The 17,003-nt window shown below is 42.3% G+C and overlaps 1 pseudogene; it reads right to left on the reverse strand.

The window, feature by feature from the left end:
• Positions 1-14,876: 14,876 nt before the first annotated feature.
• On the reverse strand, positions 14,877-16,234 carry LOC116457867 (transcription factor Dp-1-like; annotated as a pseudogene).
• Positions 16,235-17,003: the final 769 nt, after the last annotated feature.

Below are 17,003 nucleotides of genomic sequence, written 5' to 3' on the forward strand. Positions count from 1 at the left end.
GCTAATTTCTTATTTTATTTATATGTAATATATATTATACATATGAATATAAAATATATATTATACATATGAATATAAAATATATATTATACATATGAATATATAATATATTATACATATGGATATATAATACATATGAATATATGATATATAATATATATTATACATATGAATATATAATATATATGAATATATGATATATAATATACATATGAATATATTACATATGAATATATAATATACATATGAATATATTATATATGAATATATAATATACATATGAATATATTATATATGAATATATAATATATATTATACATATGAATATATAATATATATTATATATATGAATATATAATATATTATACATATATAATATATATAAAATAACGATTAGCTATTTATCATAATAGATAGAACTATAATGCATATTACATATTATATATAATATAATACGTATTTTACACACATGCACATACATATTCTATTGGTCTATTTCTCTGAAGAACACAGACTAATATAAAATGTCAACCAAAAAAATCTAAATTATAAAAGAATGCAAGCTGCCTCCTTATTATATGTGGTGCGTGGTTAAGCAGGAGGGACTCTGTTGTCAGACTACCTGGGCTTTAGTGCTGGCTCTGCTCCCCCCTGTTTGTCCTAGGAAGCCTCAGTGACCTCTTTATAAAGGGGATAATCATAAATGAGATGATGCAGATACAATTCTTTGCACAGTGCTTGGCAATTAGTAAGTGTCTGTTACTTTCCTTAGGTATTTGTTATTTCTTTCAATCAGTTACCAAGCAATCTTGGCAAAATAACTTAACTCTACTTTTTTCACAAAGGAAAAAACCTAGAGGGGAAAATAGGCATAACTCTCCTCTTTTTTCTTCTTGGAAGGGATGCATGAGGTCAAAATGGATTAAAAAAGGGCCAGGCATGGTGGCTTATGCCTGTAATCCCAGCGCTTTGGGAGGCTGAGGCAAGAGGATCATTGCAAGGCTCATGACCACTGCAAAGACTCATCATTTAGTCAGTAACTGCTTCCATAGGAGAGGAGAGAGGCCTTCCTGGAGAGCCCAGCCAGTGCAAACAGCAGTCATTTCTCCGTCACAGCTCTCAGCTTATTCAAACAGGAAAGTGCAGTGGAATGCAGATTGCCAGGGAAAAGCATTCTTTTTATTTTATTTTATTTTTTTTTGAGACGGAGTCTCACTCTTTCACCCAGGCTGGAGTGCAGTGCGCGATCTCGGCTCACTGCAGGCTCCGCCCCCTGGGGTTCACGCCATTCTCCTGCCTCAGCCTCCCGCGTAGCTGGGACTACAGGCGCCTGCCACCTCGCCCGGCTAATTTTTTGTATTTTTAGTAGAGACGGGTTTTCACCGTGTTAGCCAGGATGGTCTCGATCTCCTGACCTCGTGATCCGCCCGCCTCGGCCTCCCAAAGTGCTGGGATTACAGGCGTGAGCCACCACGCCCGGCCAAGCATTCTTACAATATAATGCACATAGCTTTGTGGGCCTCTCTTAGTTTTAAAAATTATTTCTTAAGAAAGAAAGAGGCCTCCCTGGTGTAGATATAAAATTCTTTTAGGTCGGGCACAGTGGCTCATGCCTGTAATCCCAGCACTTTCGGAGGCCAAGGCAGGCAGATCACTTGAGGTCAGGAGTTCAAGACCAGCCTGGCTAACATGGCAAAACTCTGTCTCTACTAAAAATACAAAAATTAGCCAGGTGCAGTGGCACGCGCCTGAAATCCCAGCTACTCGGGAGGGTGAGGCAGGAGAATCACTTGAACCTGGGAGCCGGAGGTTGCAATGAGCCAAGATTGTGCCACTGCATTCCAGCCTGGGCGATGGAGCAAGACCTTGTCTCGAAATAAATAAATAAATAAATAAATAAATAAATATAAAATTATTTTAGTGGCACCTCTTTACCTAGTAAATAGCATCTGATGGAGGAGACTCAAATGCCAGTGCTGAACTTCTGAGCAAGCAGGTTCTCCTCCTTCAGTTCTTGACTCTTGTCTTTCCCTCTCCACATTGACCTCACTCACATTGCTGGGGGGTTTGTACACTCTCGTGGCTTCAGCTAATCCCTCTCAGAAGGAAACTAGAAGACCTTCCCCTGCATGCAACTCAACAACTGGACATTTCCACCCTGATGTCCAACTATGGCCTAGAACTCTACATTCTGAGGTACCACTCCCTGTTCCTCCGGGCTCCTGGGCTAGACGGTTTGAGCTGATCTTGACCGCACCCCTCCCCTTCATCAGTTCCTGCCATGGTTTGCTCCCAGCTGTCTTTCAGGTTTACTCTTCTCTCTGCATCCCCACAGCTCAGGTGTTTCATGCTGCATGTCCAGGTGCCTGCGACAGCCTTCGGGAGGCTCCCTGTTTCTCACCTATCTTTTGTCAAATCAATCTTTTAAAATACTCCTTGCGCCTTAACATTCCCTTGCTCCAGACCCCACAGATACTTCCCACTGCCTGCTCCCCAGGTATAAGCTTCTCAGCCTGGATTCCGTGTTGTGTTCCTTTTCAGTCTATTCAACCATTACGCTATTTTCCAGCTTCAGCCAGCAGGCCCCTGCCTGCCCTCCAGCTCCGTGATGTTCCTCCATCCCCCTTTGCACGTGCATTCAGCAGGTGCGTAATGAAAGCTGGAGGACTCTGTGCGTGTTCTCTACTTTCCCCTCTCCTTGCTGGCATCTACCACCCCGCACAGCCCTCCAAACCACTCCCACTTTATCTGCATTCTGATCCCATTCCTTCTTTGTAATTTAAATTTTAATTACACAAGTGATATAATGTTCTCTAAAAATAAACTTTATAGAGAAGACTAAAGTCCCCTTTATCAGTTCCTCCAATCTTCCTCGTTCCCCCTTGCCCAGGTAGTATGGCTCTAAGTGCTTGAGAAGTATACTTCCAGGTATGGGTTTTTTTTTTTTTTACATTTTCATATATATTTATATATGTTCATCAAGTATATGTAGAATTTATGTTGTATGTGCCAATTAAAAAATATCAATGGCATCGTATATTTAAATTTTGTAAACTTGTTGGACATCTATCCATGTTAGCCTACTTGGAGGAGCCTCACACTAGTTATCTCACGTGGACGGTCTGTAGTATGAATAACCACTTATTTAACCATTACCTCTTTTATGGGCATTAGGTTATTCCAGTGTCTAGGTGTGCAAACTCTGCTTCATGAAACAATCCAGGAATCCTTCTTTTTGTCTGTGTGTGGATTGCGTTTGTTGATTCTGTTTTCTTCTCAGGATCATATAGTAAGGTTAGAACTAAGCCAATATTTATTGAACAATTCTTATGTAGCAGGCACTGAGGCATTTTTATAATAAACCTTGAGTTAGAGAGATTCATTTCCCATTCTATAGATGAGAAAACTGAGGCTTCAAGAGACAAAGTGAGTCAGGTTTTGCAAACACATTAAAGTGGTTGCTCCTGACAGTCACTTGTGCTGGGTTCTTCCCCAGAACTCCCCACTGTGAGTCTCACGACAGTGGAAACCACATGCCATACCTCTTTTTATCCTCTAATATGTCCTGGCTACACAATAAATCTCAATAAAACTTGATTGATTATTTGGGAGACAAATTAGCACTGTCGTATTAACTAGCAGGATATTTTATTTAGGTATTTTAGCAACAATAAGAAGACACTAGCATCACTGAGTAGCTGGTTAAAATATTATTAGAAGTTAATTCATATTTTAGCAGATAATTCCTAATTAATTTGCTGTAGTTATCTTGTTAAATGTCAATTAAATCTCTCCACGTCCCTTACAGGTTTCTGCTATTCATAAAATGTAATTATGCAGCTATTGCTCATGTATTCTTTATTGCTTATACAATCTACCAGTTAAACACAAGTCAAAAAGATTTATCTTCCGGGTTCTTAATAACATCACTAAATGTTCTAATTAATAATCAATAACCTATTTGCATAATTAATTAAAGAAAGAATCCTAATGAGATGGTGCCTTATAGCTAGCCACACTGAGCCTGGAACTTTTATCTCCTATAGCAATCCTAGCTCAGAGTGGAAGAGTTTATTTGAACAACTTGTTCCTTTCGGGCACAGAGAAGTGCTGGGCTTAGCACTAGTAACGGGAACTCAGATGATTCTGCTGGGAAATCCTTATGTACATTGTTTCTTAACAATGTGTAATATAAGTATCTCCATGGAATGTAACCTATTTGTTGGATATGAATTTTCACTAATACAGGTTCAAGTGAACAAAAGTAAGTTTCTTCATCTTCTTAAAAGCCAATTATCTGAACCTAAGCCCTCATTCCACCTGATGCAGCAACCTAATCTAGTCAGGTTTGAGTAAATTTACTCCTATGTAGTATCTTCTCAGGAAAATGGGGTTAGGATTCAGTTACATTATAGATTTGAAAAAATTCTCCCTTTCGGTTTGTTCCCTCCCCCGCCTCCTCAGCACAGAGTTTTAGCTGGAGAGGAGGTGGTTTTGCAATGGTTCCCCACCATGGTGTCATCTGGACGGGAGCTGCCCATTTCCCAGGGTCCAGCTGTCTTGATCCTGATCTGTTGTCCTCTGGGATGTAACATGGATGTTTGGTCTTTGAAGGAGCCCCTTTCAAACTGCCCCACCACAAGGTGTTCAGTCATCCCAATCCTTTAGGAGCCGCATTCTCTGAAGTATTTGTGGTTTTGCTGTAGCTCCACCATCCAGGCTCATAGGGTTACTCTTCATTTTCCTTGTTTGGACTCTCAGGTTCCTGTGCATCCATCAGCCCTTCCTCATCCTTCTTCCGAGCTTGAAGGTCATGTGGTTCTGAGTCTTTCTGTGACCCCGGAAAGATGAAGGGGGCACTCAGGGGTCCTCACTGCCCCAGCATAGACTTGCAATCTTTCTGCTTTGTTGTTCACATGCCCAAAGGCACCAAGGCCCCTGGAAGGAATGTTAAAGACTGAATCTCTCTGCATCTCTCTCTCTCTATGCTGAAGACATAGGTCTCTCTCTGGCCCCAGAGAAACAGTGATTCTTGTTGTACTCCCTTCTTTCAAATTATCTGGGTGTAGTGGGGGCAAGACACAAGGAGGAATCCACATCTCTGCTTCCTGGATTCCCCTCTGACTCTTTCCTCTCTCTTTTACATATGGAGAAAACAGTTGGGGCAGAGATGTTTCTACTTAGATGAATTCCTTTTCTTATATTTTCTGTCTTACACCAGAAATCTCAACACTTTATTTCAGAAGCTGACAATGTGACATCTTTGTTCTCTAGCTCTGGGGTTGAAGGTGGCCCCTTGTCAACAGCTGGAGCAAGGATGGACACAGGGAGGTTAAAAAAAAATTGTGGCTGGGCACAGTGGCTCACGCTTGTAATCCTAACACTTGGAGAAGCTGAGGCAAAAGGATTGTTTGAGCCCAGGAGTTCGAGACCAGCCTGGGCAACATAGGGAGACCCTGTCTTTACACACATACACACACACACACACACGCCAGGCCTGATGTCACACACCTGTGGTCACAGCTACTCAGGAGGCTGAGGTGGGAGGATCGCTTGATCCCAGGAGGTAAAGGTTGCAGTGAGCCATGATCACACCACTGCACTCCAGCCTGGGCAACAGAGTGAAATCCTGTCTCAAAAAAAAAAAAAATTGTGTGCCAGGTAACATCTCAAAGTGTTACTCTATCACACCATTATCACGTCAGAACCAAGGCTGCTGATGCTGAAATATCTGAAGCCATCCAGTGTTCATTTCAAAGAGGACCAACCCAAATCAATGACACAGAGGCAGAGAGGCAAGCCTGGAACCTGAGGGTTGCACAAAGTGGGATTCATCCAGCTGTGGAGTCAGTTTTTCTTGCCTAAATTCAAGAGGATGGATGAGTTGACCCCTCAAAGGGACTTTCCGTTTCCAGCAAGTTTCTCTTAAAGCAGAGAAAAACTGCTTTTCTGATTTATTCTTTTTTATTCCAACTCTTCTGGTTTTACTTAAAATATAAGTCTACATGCTTGGGGCTGAGAGCTGCACATTCTTAAGCATTTTCAAAGAGCAAAAAAAAAAAATAAATAAATAAAAAAAGGAAAAGGATTTAAAATAAAATCCCATCATTGTTCATTAAACAACAAATTGCAACTAGTGAAAAGAAATAATATTTTGATTTGGAAGAAGAAAACTGCCGAGCACATCCTGAGACTCTTAATGGAGTTGCTTCTGTTCAGACAACAGTGGCAGAACAGCCACACATCAGATCAACCAGACATATTATCACCCCCTGTAAAGGCGATTGCTTGTCATCTTTTATGAAGCATCTGCCCCTTTTGGTTGTCAACAGTGAGGAGCCTTACCCTCTCTTTCCTGCTTATTCTTCCTCCTGGATCTTATCACGTGGGAACTGCTTCTCCACAACGACCCTTCTCACAGACAAGAGCTGCTGCCTCTGTCCAGGATAACAGAAATAAGATGAAACAGGATGAGTGTATTTCACAAAGCTCGGAAAGGATTGCCAATCAGCTCAGCACCAGCACACTGGATAGCATCACGGGAAGCTCCCCTGAAGATCATCTTGTCCATCTTCTGTCTTGTGCAAGATGCTCTTCTAGAGATCCCTCCCTCACCTCGAAAGTCTCCAGGGAAGGACACTCCTCAGCTTCCTGCTATTGGCCATGACAATGTCTTATATTTGGAATGCTTTATATCTCATTGAAATCTTTTCTGCCATATTTTACTTTCCTTCTTCCTCACAAAGCTCGCCCCCATAAAACAATTATAAAATAGGTAAAGGTTGGTTTTAGTGCCTTCTCTTCTCTCCCCGCCCCCACCCTTTAATACATCCTCTGCTCTTTCCGTTTTCTAAGGCTTTCTGTGTCTTAGTTGTCATAAAGGAAAGTAGATGGGTATGTTTGTGTTTTTGTTGTTTGTTTGTTTGTTTTGACATTGGTCCCTTGCAAGATAAGCCCTGCAAGAAGTGAGCAATGCTTAATACAAAATGCTGAATTATTAATGATGACATTTCAGGAAACTCTAAAACGGAGATTGGAGTTAGGGTGAACTTTACCCACATCCTTCAAGTAATGTAATGTATGTAAGATTAACCATGAATATTGAGTCAAGGCAGCCAGCCTAAACTTTGGGAGACCTGTATCCAGCTCCTCTTAATAGCTGTGCCACTTTCATTAATTTATTAAACCTCTTGGAGCCTCATTGGGAGTAAAATGGAAGTAATTGGCAAAATGGGAGTAATTGGCCTACTTCACAGGCTGTTGTGAGGATTACAAGAGATGATGTAGATAATGCACATTCCACAATGCCTACCAGGTATATTGTCCTTAATACAAACTGGCTGTCATTACTATTATTATTGTTGTTATCCACGGTTACTTTTTATGAATGCAATCCAAAGATTTTCAGCCAAGCCAGTGGAATACTAAAAAGTTTGAATGGGGAGCAGTTGCTCTTTCTGCTGATATACTTGATAAATATTACTATATGACTAACAAATATCTTTCTCTCTCGCCAGGATAATATAGGCAGGTAGTGAAGAGAGAGAGGCACAGAAGAGGCTCCCTGGAGCACAGTAGGAGTGGGTAGGCAGTGAGTAGGAGTGAGGATGGCTGTCCTTGTCCTCTGTCTGCCCTAAACATTTCTGTGGTTCCCATTAAACAGTGTGAATGTCAACAAGGGCTGGGATTTGGGTTGGACTTATTCATGCTTCACATCTCCATATTTTATATTTCCCAGGACTGACCCATATGCAGCCTCTTTCATTCGGAGATAGAGGTCTGCTTAGCATACAACCCAGTAGATAGACAAATCGTGATCTGGTGAAACCTAGAAGAATTATGAACTGTAGCAAAAATAGCCAACGAAGGCATAGCTAAGGCATATTTTCCTTTCCCCTTGATATCAGTGGAAATGTGCATCTTCAGGCATCACAGAAATAATCACCCACTCTGTATATTTTCCCCTTTTTATGGTTTTTATTGGTATAGCAACATTATTCAAGCTAGGCTCTTCCATCTCCCAAGCCAATTTCTTTTGCATCTGTGTTTATATTGATGCTATTCAAACAATGATCTTCCACTTCCCCTGTCAGTTTCCATCGTGCATTTCACATATTATGAACTTATTTAAACAAAAATAATCCTCTCAGGGTACATTTCTTTCCCATCTGTTTCTCCCCTGCCCTATACTACCAATTCTCATTTCAAAACAACATTGTAATATCATTTATTGTTATTTTCTCTTGTTTTTAAGCTTCTTCTGTAGCATTCAGAGTGGAGGGGTGGGGGAGAAATATACAGCATTAATGATTTATAGTCAAGAAGGTATTTCTTACTCAAAATGTTTCTAAAAGGATTTCTATCAATTTTAAGAGCAATGAGATCTCAGCAATTATGACATTCTATATTTGTAGGGTGCTTTACAGTTAGATTTTCATGTACTTTCACTAAGTGTCATTTTAGGGAGTTTGGAAAAAGAAAATAAAAAGGAAAAATACAGCTTGTTATCTACATCATTCTAAATATACAGATTTTTGGCAACCTATAATACACTATGTTGAAGTCAAAATAAAATATAAAGGTGGATCTCTAAACTTAACATTGTATTTTTAGAATCACAGAATAGTGATACGAGACATACCTAGAGACTGGGTGGTCTTTGGTGTGTCTGAAGAGCAAAGAGAAGGTAGAGGGGGTTATTAGAAAGGGAAATGTTATTTATTGTTTTGAAGGAAAGTTTCTTGGCACTGGTAGAGTTTTAGGAGATGGTAAGCTCTGATTGGTGGGTGATGGTGGTAGGTAAAATCTAGTCTTAAGAGTTGTGGCAGGCTGTTTCAGCAGCTATTGGATCTAACTGGTTTTAGAGTTACAGCAGGCAGTTTCGGCAGCTAGGCTTGCAAAACTAAATTCTTTTCACAGTGTTATGTGCCCCAAGTGCTTTCCCACCCTGGCTTCTTGACTCTGATCTAGTTGGGTATGACAAGAGTGACCCAATTCGTATAATCACCCTTCAAACTGGACATGCAACATTCGCCTGTCTCCAATATTCCTGGTATTGTGGAGACACAGCTATTTGCCTACTAGAATCCATGTGAGGTGGTGGGGGTTTGCTTGGAATTGTTCTTAATTTGGAAATGATCTAAACGGAGAGAGGTAAGTCTGTCCCTGAATATGAATACATGTTTAGCTTAATGATATTTCTTTATAGTTCCCATTTGTTTAGAGATTGTATTCTGTTTCCTAGGCTCAGAAAGACTTGCTATAAATACTCTAATCCTTCCTAAATCAGGTGTCTGTGCACCTATTTCCATATAGATATCTTAGGAGCATGAGCGATAATTTATTCTCATAATCTGCCTACAAAAGAAGGTTCCTCCTTCGTTTGCCAGCCTTGCCCAGATGAAAGGGCCAGAGCCTCTTGCATGCTTCTGAGGCCAGCTGTGGGAAATCAGCTGAGATTTTTGAAGAGAAATAAGCCTTTTTAGTCTTTGAAGAAATATCTGTAGAACCCACACTCTGATAGACAACTTCCAGAGGTCACTTAATTCTGCATGGAGTTTCTAACTCAACATTTATAAGTGGGTCACGTTTCTTCCTTTGGAAAGGCAGATTTGGCAAGTTAATATTATCTCACAGAACACATATTCTTCAAATGAGAGGTGCTTTAGTGATTCAAAGTTCTTTCTCAAGGGTTCATGGGCTAGGCTGGAATCTCTCACATGCAGGAAGAACATTGATGAGGCACCCATCCTGTCTGACCTCAATCTTTCCTGAGACCTTGAAGCCCAATATTCCTGAGTTGGACTTTAAAACCTGCCCCAGGTTGGAGATTCTTGCTCCACTTTCTGCAGGCTAAAGAAGCAAGATTCTTCTAATTGTTTTTCATCTGTGATGGTTTTATAAGTGAGGAAGAGCTTATAAGTCTCTTTTACAGTTCGTTACAACTGAGAAACCTTATTTAGTCAAAGAAAATTGTCCTTTGGGGACTGATTAGAATTCACAAGGAGTAAAATCTTTTGGGGGTGGAAAATGCTCTCTGCATGGTACAGAAAACAAAAACCAAATCCCCAAACCTACTCCTCAATACAATTTCTCATTGAGTAAATGAAATGGCCTTTTCCTTTTCTCAACTCAACTCTATGAGTTTTAATTGATTTAGTTTCTGCTCTCCTGTCCTTGTTTTCTATTTTTCTCCAGTGGATCACTTCTGGTTTCAGTACCATAAAAAAATAGACTTTCTAAAAGTTGGAAGATCCAAAGTTAAAATATATAGCCTTGAATCGTAGTTATTGAAAGTTCCTGTGCAGTGTCTTAGATGGGTTAGGTCCAGCAAGTCAGACTCAAAAGGGGATTGAACTCTTCTTACTAGCAGAAGTTAGCATCCTGTTGTCTATAAATAGGTCATCCCCATTTATGATGATCAGAAATCGTCATAAGCACGACCTTTGTAGTCATCACTGACATAATCTTTGTTTCCAAAATCTTTTTCTACTCCTGTAGTTCATCCTGGCCTCTTCTGGCTTGAAACAATCTCTTTCAGGAACTTTGAAGTCCATAATCTTGACTTCTTTATCAAGGCAGTCCATGTTGCTTCTTTTTCTGGTCTTGATTACATTCAAATTCCACTGTCCCAACTAAATGCTATCATATAGGTAAACGTAAAGGGATTTCTAATATTAAGAGGCTCAGAGATGTAGCCCTGATGTGATGTGCTCAATCACAGGAATAGTAGCAGGGAATGAAGGGATTTTGTAGAGTTTCTCAATACTTCATGGAAAGTTAGAATATCTGCCTGAAGTCTCCACGTGAGGTCTAGGAAATTTTTCTGGTCATTTGGACATGTGCTAAATGATAATTTGAAGCATGTTTGAAAGATATAGTTCTGTGTTTAGGCAGTTTCGACAGTCATTTTATTATAAATACCCTCTTGGTTTATGTCACTCTCCCTAAACTAAGTTTGAGGTGCAAAATTCTGGTTTTGGAATCTGAAAGCTTGCTTTCCAATGCTCTCTCTTGTGCTAAACAATTGTGTGATCTTTGGTAAGTCACACAGTGGCTCTGGGACAATTTCACATTTGGAAAATATGGAAATAGGGCTGGGTAACCAAGAAGGGAGTTAAAGAGCTAGGCAAGCACAGTGTTTTACACTGATTGTCCCAGGATAAGTTTACAGACCTTATTGGGCTTCAGTATCATCAGGAGGTTTTAGTAAATGATAGATTTCTGTGCTCACCCCAACAAGTCCTACTCAGTAGTGTTTGGGGGTTGGCGGGGGAGAAGCAGTCCAGCTGCTTATTTAATCAGTGTGTTAGGTGATTTTGATGCTCAGGGTCCTCACACCGTATCTGGAGAAACTTACCCAGTGAGGTATAATTCAGAGTCCCAGAGAACCTCTCCTCTCCATCCCATCACTAGCACTAGAAGGGTCCTTGAGGGTACAAAGGGAAGACTTCCCATTGGGCTTAAAACCCAAATGTCTGAGATAAAAGCAACCACACTAATGAATAATTAACCAGCATGGGTCCTTTCCAGATCAGGTTTTGAAAAGGCCAATCCAAACCAGCTGTGGCCAGTCAATACTGGCCTAAACTAGTTGGGCCATCACAGCCTAAATTTAAACTGATTGCAATCAGCTGAAACTACTCCAAATTGATCGGGATCATCCATGACTAGTCAGAACCAGCATAGACTGATTGCAGCTGGTCAAAATCAGTTGAAACCAGTTAGGTTCGGCCATAGCCAGTGTAAACCAGCTGTGACCCATTACAATTGGTCAAAACAAATTGTAACAGGCAGTAATGCATCAGAACCAGCATAAATCTGTTGTGCCCCGTTCAAACCACTCTAAACTGGTCATGCCTTTTAATAACCATTAGAAACTGGTGTTGTGGGCCACTTAATACTGGCCTAAACCAGCTGCAGCCAGTCAGAACTGGTCTAAACCATTTGTGGCTAGTTATAACCATTCAAAATGGTAAGAGCCTGCCATGACCAATCAGAACCAGTTTAAACTGGTTGTAACAAGTCACAGTTGAGCCTAGCTGAAACCAGCATCAATATGCTGCAGCTGGTCAAAATTGGTCGAAAGCAGTTGTGGCCAGTTAAAATTGGTTAGAATCATCAATGACTGATTGAACCCACAAAAACTGGTTGTGGATGGTCTAGGCAGGGTTTAAACCAGTGGCAGCCAATCATAGCTGGTTCAGGCAAATTATGGCAGGTCAAAATCAGCCAAAACCAATTGCAGCTGATCAGAGGCAGCCTAAACTGGTTGAAACTAGTCTAAACTGGTCAGAATCAGCCATGACCAGTCAGAATAGGCATAAACCAATTGCAGCTGGTCAAAATGAGTAATGAGTCAAAACTGAGGCTGGGCGCAGGTGTTCTAAAACAGTTGTGGCCGATTAAAATAAGTTGTGACCAGCTACTTAAATTGTCTGCAGCTTAAATTGTCTGCAGCCAGTCAGAACTGGTTTGAACTCCTTGTGGCCTATTGAAATCCGTCAAAACTGGTTGTGAAAAACCACAACCAGTGAGAAACACAGAAACAAACTGTGGCCACTGAAAATTGGCCTAAACCAGTTATACCCTATTAAAACCAGTCTAAACCAGTTGTGGCTGGTCATAATAGGTCCAAACTGGTTTGGGACAGTCAAAACTGGTCTAAACCATTTGTAACAGACCAAGACCAGTCAGAAATGGCCAAAATTAACTGTGGCTGGTATAAACCAGCCTAAACCAGTTGTTCCATGTTCAATCTCTGTCTAAACATGTCATGGTTGGTCATAACCAATCCAAACTAATTGTGGCCAGAAGAAACCAGCCTAAATAGATTGTAGCCAGTTATAGTCAGGCTAAATCATTTGTGGCCAGTTAAAACTCATCTAAATCAGTTGGAAATAGCCTAGACCAGAAAGAACTGCTATAAACAGGCTGGGGCCAGTCACAGCTGGTTGAAGCCAATCTCGGCCAGTTTAGACTAGCTTTTAGCTAGTTTCTCCTGGTTTTGACTCATTATGTCTGGCTTCAACTGGTTATGATGGGCAGTGTCCAGGGGTAAACAGCAGTGTCCAGAGCTGACTGCTCGTGACTGTTCATAGAACAGTAGCAGCACATGATGAACAGCAAACCATAGATTATTGGAGGTCCTTAAATTAAAAATAAACTTTTGTGAATTGTGGTTTTGATTTGCCTATGCCTTGTGAGTAATGATGCTGAACATATTTTCATGTGCTTCTTGGATATTTATAAATTGTTTTCATAGAACTGGCTACTCAAGTCCTTGCTCTATGTTTAAAGCAGCTGAAACTGGCTTTGTTGTTTCTTCCCTGTGCAGAAGCTTTTTTGCTTGATGTGATTCCATTTGTCAAATTTTGCTTTTGTTGCCTGTGTTTTTGAGGTCTTACTCCAGAAATCTGTGTCCAGAACAATATTCTGGAGTGTTTCTCCCATGTTTTATTCTAGTAGTTGCATAGTTTTAGGTCTTGAATGTACATCCTTAATCCATTTTGATTTGTTTATATGGCAAGAAATAGGAGTCTAGTTTCATTCTTCTGCATGAGCATATCCAGTTTTCCCAGTACTATTCATCAAAGAGACTAATCTTTTCCCGACGTATGTTATTGATGCCTTTGTTGAAAATGAGTTAACGGTATAATTGTGAATTTATTTCTGGGTTCTCTATGTTTTTTTTTTTTTTATCTTTTTTTAGATGCCCATGCATGTTTCATTAATAAAAACCAACAGTGCCAAGTTAAACAAGTCAAACAATTAAAGTCTCTTTATGTTCCATAAAATATTACAGAAAAGTTTGTTTCAATAAAAAGACTCCTTTTAGAACAGGCAGCTAATAGCAACCGTGCAGTTAATGGATTTTGTGAATAAATTTGAAATGACTACTGCCTGTCCTTAAATTCCTTTTTCTTTTTATAAAAAAAGAACTATTAAAAATGACAAATTTTGAGTTAAAAATTGTTAAAACATTCCCTATATTTAATTTCAATTTTATAATAGATTACAGGAAGATGCTTATGAAACAAATACAATATTTGTTTCAGTACATGTCTTTAAATGATAGACTTGTAAGTATGTAAACAACTATATAATAAAAGGTTTCCAAATGCTGCCTGTAAGAAATCAGGCAAATTTTACCATAAGCAATAAACCATTCCAAGCCTTCCATACAGTCTCCATAGCCGCACCAGCGTGGCAATAAGCTTTAACCAAACCAAACAAAAACAAACAAAAGCACTTTGCAATTTGTTGCTGCAAAATAGGGAGAGAAAAGAATGTATAAACTTGATGGAATCACAACAGTCAATATAATTTAAGGGAGAATAAAGTCAGTAAGGTTGATAGTGTTTATTGTTTTGAAAGTCGAATTCTGCTGTTTGCTTGGGGCCCTTGGACACGGTACCACTGAACAAATGGACAACTCCACAGAGTCTCGCTATCAGCCAGCATGGGTGCTGTCCAAACTCACGACAAATAAACGGCATTCGGTGCTCACCATCCACAACAGGAGGGCGTTTTATTTTCATGTAGGTGGATGAAATATAATTTCTTCAGCAAACTCAGCAAAAACTGTTAAGGGGTAAAAATTAAGTCTGTACTTAAAGAAAAACAGAAAATGAAAACACAAAATCCTAAAAAGTAAATAAACGCTCGGCATCAGCACACTGGTATCAAAACATACATCCACAGCACATCCTACTCCCATCTCCCAATCCTTGCTTATCGGAGGTGCATATCTAAATTCAATGGCTTACCAATATCTTCTTAGGAATAGGCCAAAAGGAAACAGAAAACCCACATTAAAAAAAAAAATTATTTTCCCTAAACGTTTTCCTGAAGCTGAATGTGAAGTGGAGAGGACGTCAGTCGTCCTTGTTGTTCTCGTTGAAGTCGTCGTCCTCATCATCCTTCCCGACGTAGGACACCGGGGTCTCCACCCCGGAGCCATTGTGCTGAGGTTGGAGCTTGTGGCCAGTATCTCATCCGCCCTGTTGGTCGGGTCACTCACTGGCAGAGAGCTTCTTGCCGTCAGACATGGAACGTGCCGTCGTGATGAACACGCCTCCAACAGTTCCCTGAGTCATTTCTGTCACGTACGGCTCCAGGGCCTTTAGGACCAGATTTCTGGCCATTTTAAGGTCTTCGGCAGAGCAGCTGCCGGACTCCAGCCCACAAGCCATGCTCATCCGCTTCAGCACTTCTATGTCATCGTAGATTTCAGATGTGTTGTCAAAGTTAAACAGATACTCGACTTTGTCGTTGGAGATGCTGCAGTCGATGACGGTCTTCTTGCTGGTGTTAACGATGATGAAGGGCAGGTGGATGAGCGAGCTGGGCCTCGTTGGCCGGCTGCCCTGCTGCTCCGCGTGCTGGTTTCTCTCTCCACCAGGTTCTTGAAGGCAATTTGCTGTCGAATAAGTTCCTGAAATTGAAATTTTCTGTTTTATTCTGTCAAGTCTCCTCTGTCTTTCCACCTCTAAGTTCTGACATTCCTGAGCCGAGTTGGTGGGCAGACCAACTCACTCGATCTCCGTCTTCTCCTTGGAGATGTTCACGTTTAAGGCATCGTAGACGCGCCGTCGATGTTCCTCTGATCATAAGCTGACTCGCTTGGTAAGATGTGGTTGTCCGCAGCACTGAACTCCGCGACCAGCTCGTCCGCCACTTCGCGGTATGAAGTGGTCCCTTTCCACTGCACCTTGTCTCAGACCTTCCTGGAGAAATGCCACAGGCCTTGCCATTCTTCTCTCCTTTCCTGTTGAGCTTCCCGGCAGACCAAGGTGAGGGGTCGGAAGGCTGGTTCCGAGAGGCGAAGTGAGTGCTGGCGGTCTGTGGGCTTCCTACCGCGAGGGTGTTTGACGCTGCTGGTCTCCGAGGCGTACCGGTTACCACTTGCTGGACAATGTTGACACTGGGCTCTCCAAAGATTTTCGGCAAGAGCTGCTTCCCCAGCGGGTTGACGATGGAGGGGTGAATGGCCACGAGGGACACCAACGCCTTTTCCGGGACTAAGGTTCTGGTCTATGAAGACCTTGAGTCCTCCGTTGGCTTCAATTAGACCGGCAACTTTTGCCATGTTACCAGATCTGGGAAATCAATGCTATAAATGATCACCCTCCCACAGAAGAAAAATGATTTTTCTGGGAGCAGCCCCTGGGTCCCGGAGCAACGTGCAGACTCGTGGGACCACCCCAGACCCTGGCGGCGCCAGCCCAGCTGACCGGGTAAGTCTGACAAGTGGGCTTCCGGGGTCCGCGCCGCGCGCCTGTCACTGGGCCTCCGGCCGCCTCTGCGAGCCTCCTGCGCGCGCTGGAACCAGGTACCCGCAGGCCGGGCGGCCTGCCTCTCCTCCCCCACCCTCCGCGCTCCGGCCAACCCTGGCCCCGACCTCGGCCCCCCGTCCGGCGCGGGGCACGGGCTCTGCTGTCAGCCGGGAGGGCCCAGCCCGGGACCCCCGCCCCGCGGTCGCCTAAGAAGCCCCCACCGGCGCCGAGCGCACGGGGTCCAGGAGGACGCAGGTCTGGGCTGCGCGGCGCCTACACGCAGCGGGGGCGCGGGATGGGGTGTCCGGGGGTCCAGCCCCGCGCCCCGTGCTCCCGTCCGCTCCCCTTGGGCCCCACCCACGGCATCCCCTACCCGCCGCACCTGGCTGCCCGGCCCGGTCGCGCGGGCGGGGCGCAGGGCGGCGCGGGGAGGCGCAGGCAGGGGCTGGGCCGGGCCCGGAGGTCCCGGCGGGCGGTCCAGGCCGTGGAGGGGTCCCTCTGGACTGAGTGGCGCCGGGACCTCTATGTTTATTTTTTTATGCCACTACCATGCTGTGTTGGCTACTATAACTTAATAGTACATTTTGAAGTCTGGTAGTGTGATTCCTCCAACTTTGTTCTTTTCACTTAAGAATGCTTTGGCTATTATGGATCTTTTGTGGCTCCGTATTAGTTTTAGGTTTATTGTTTCTATTTCTGTGAGGAATATTACTGATATTTTGATAG

Source organism: Hylobates moloch, unplaced genomic scaffold (assembly GCF_009828535.3).
Source record: "Hylobates moloch isolate HMO894 unplaced genomic scaffold, HMol_V3 SCAFFOLD_18, whole genome shotgun sequence".
Lineage (NCBI taxonomy): Eukaryota > Metazoa > Chordata > Mammalia > Primates > Hylobatidae > Hylobates > Hylobates moloch.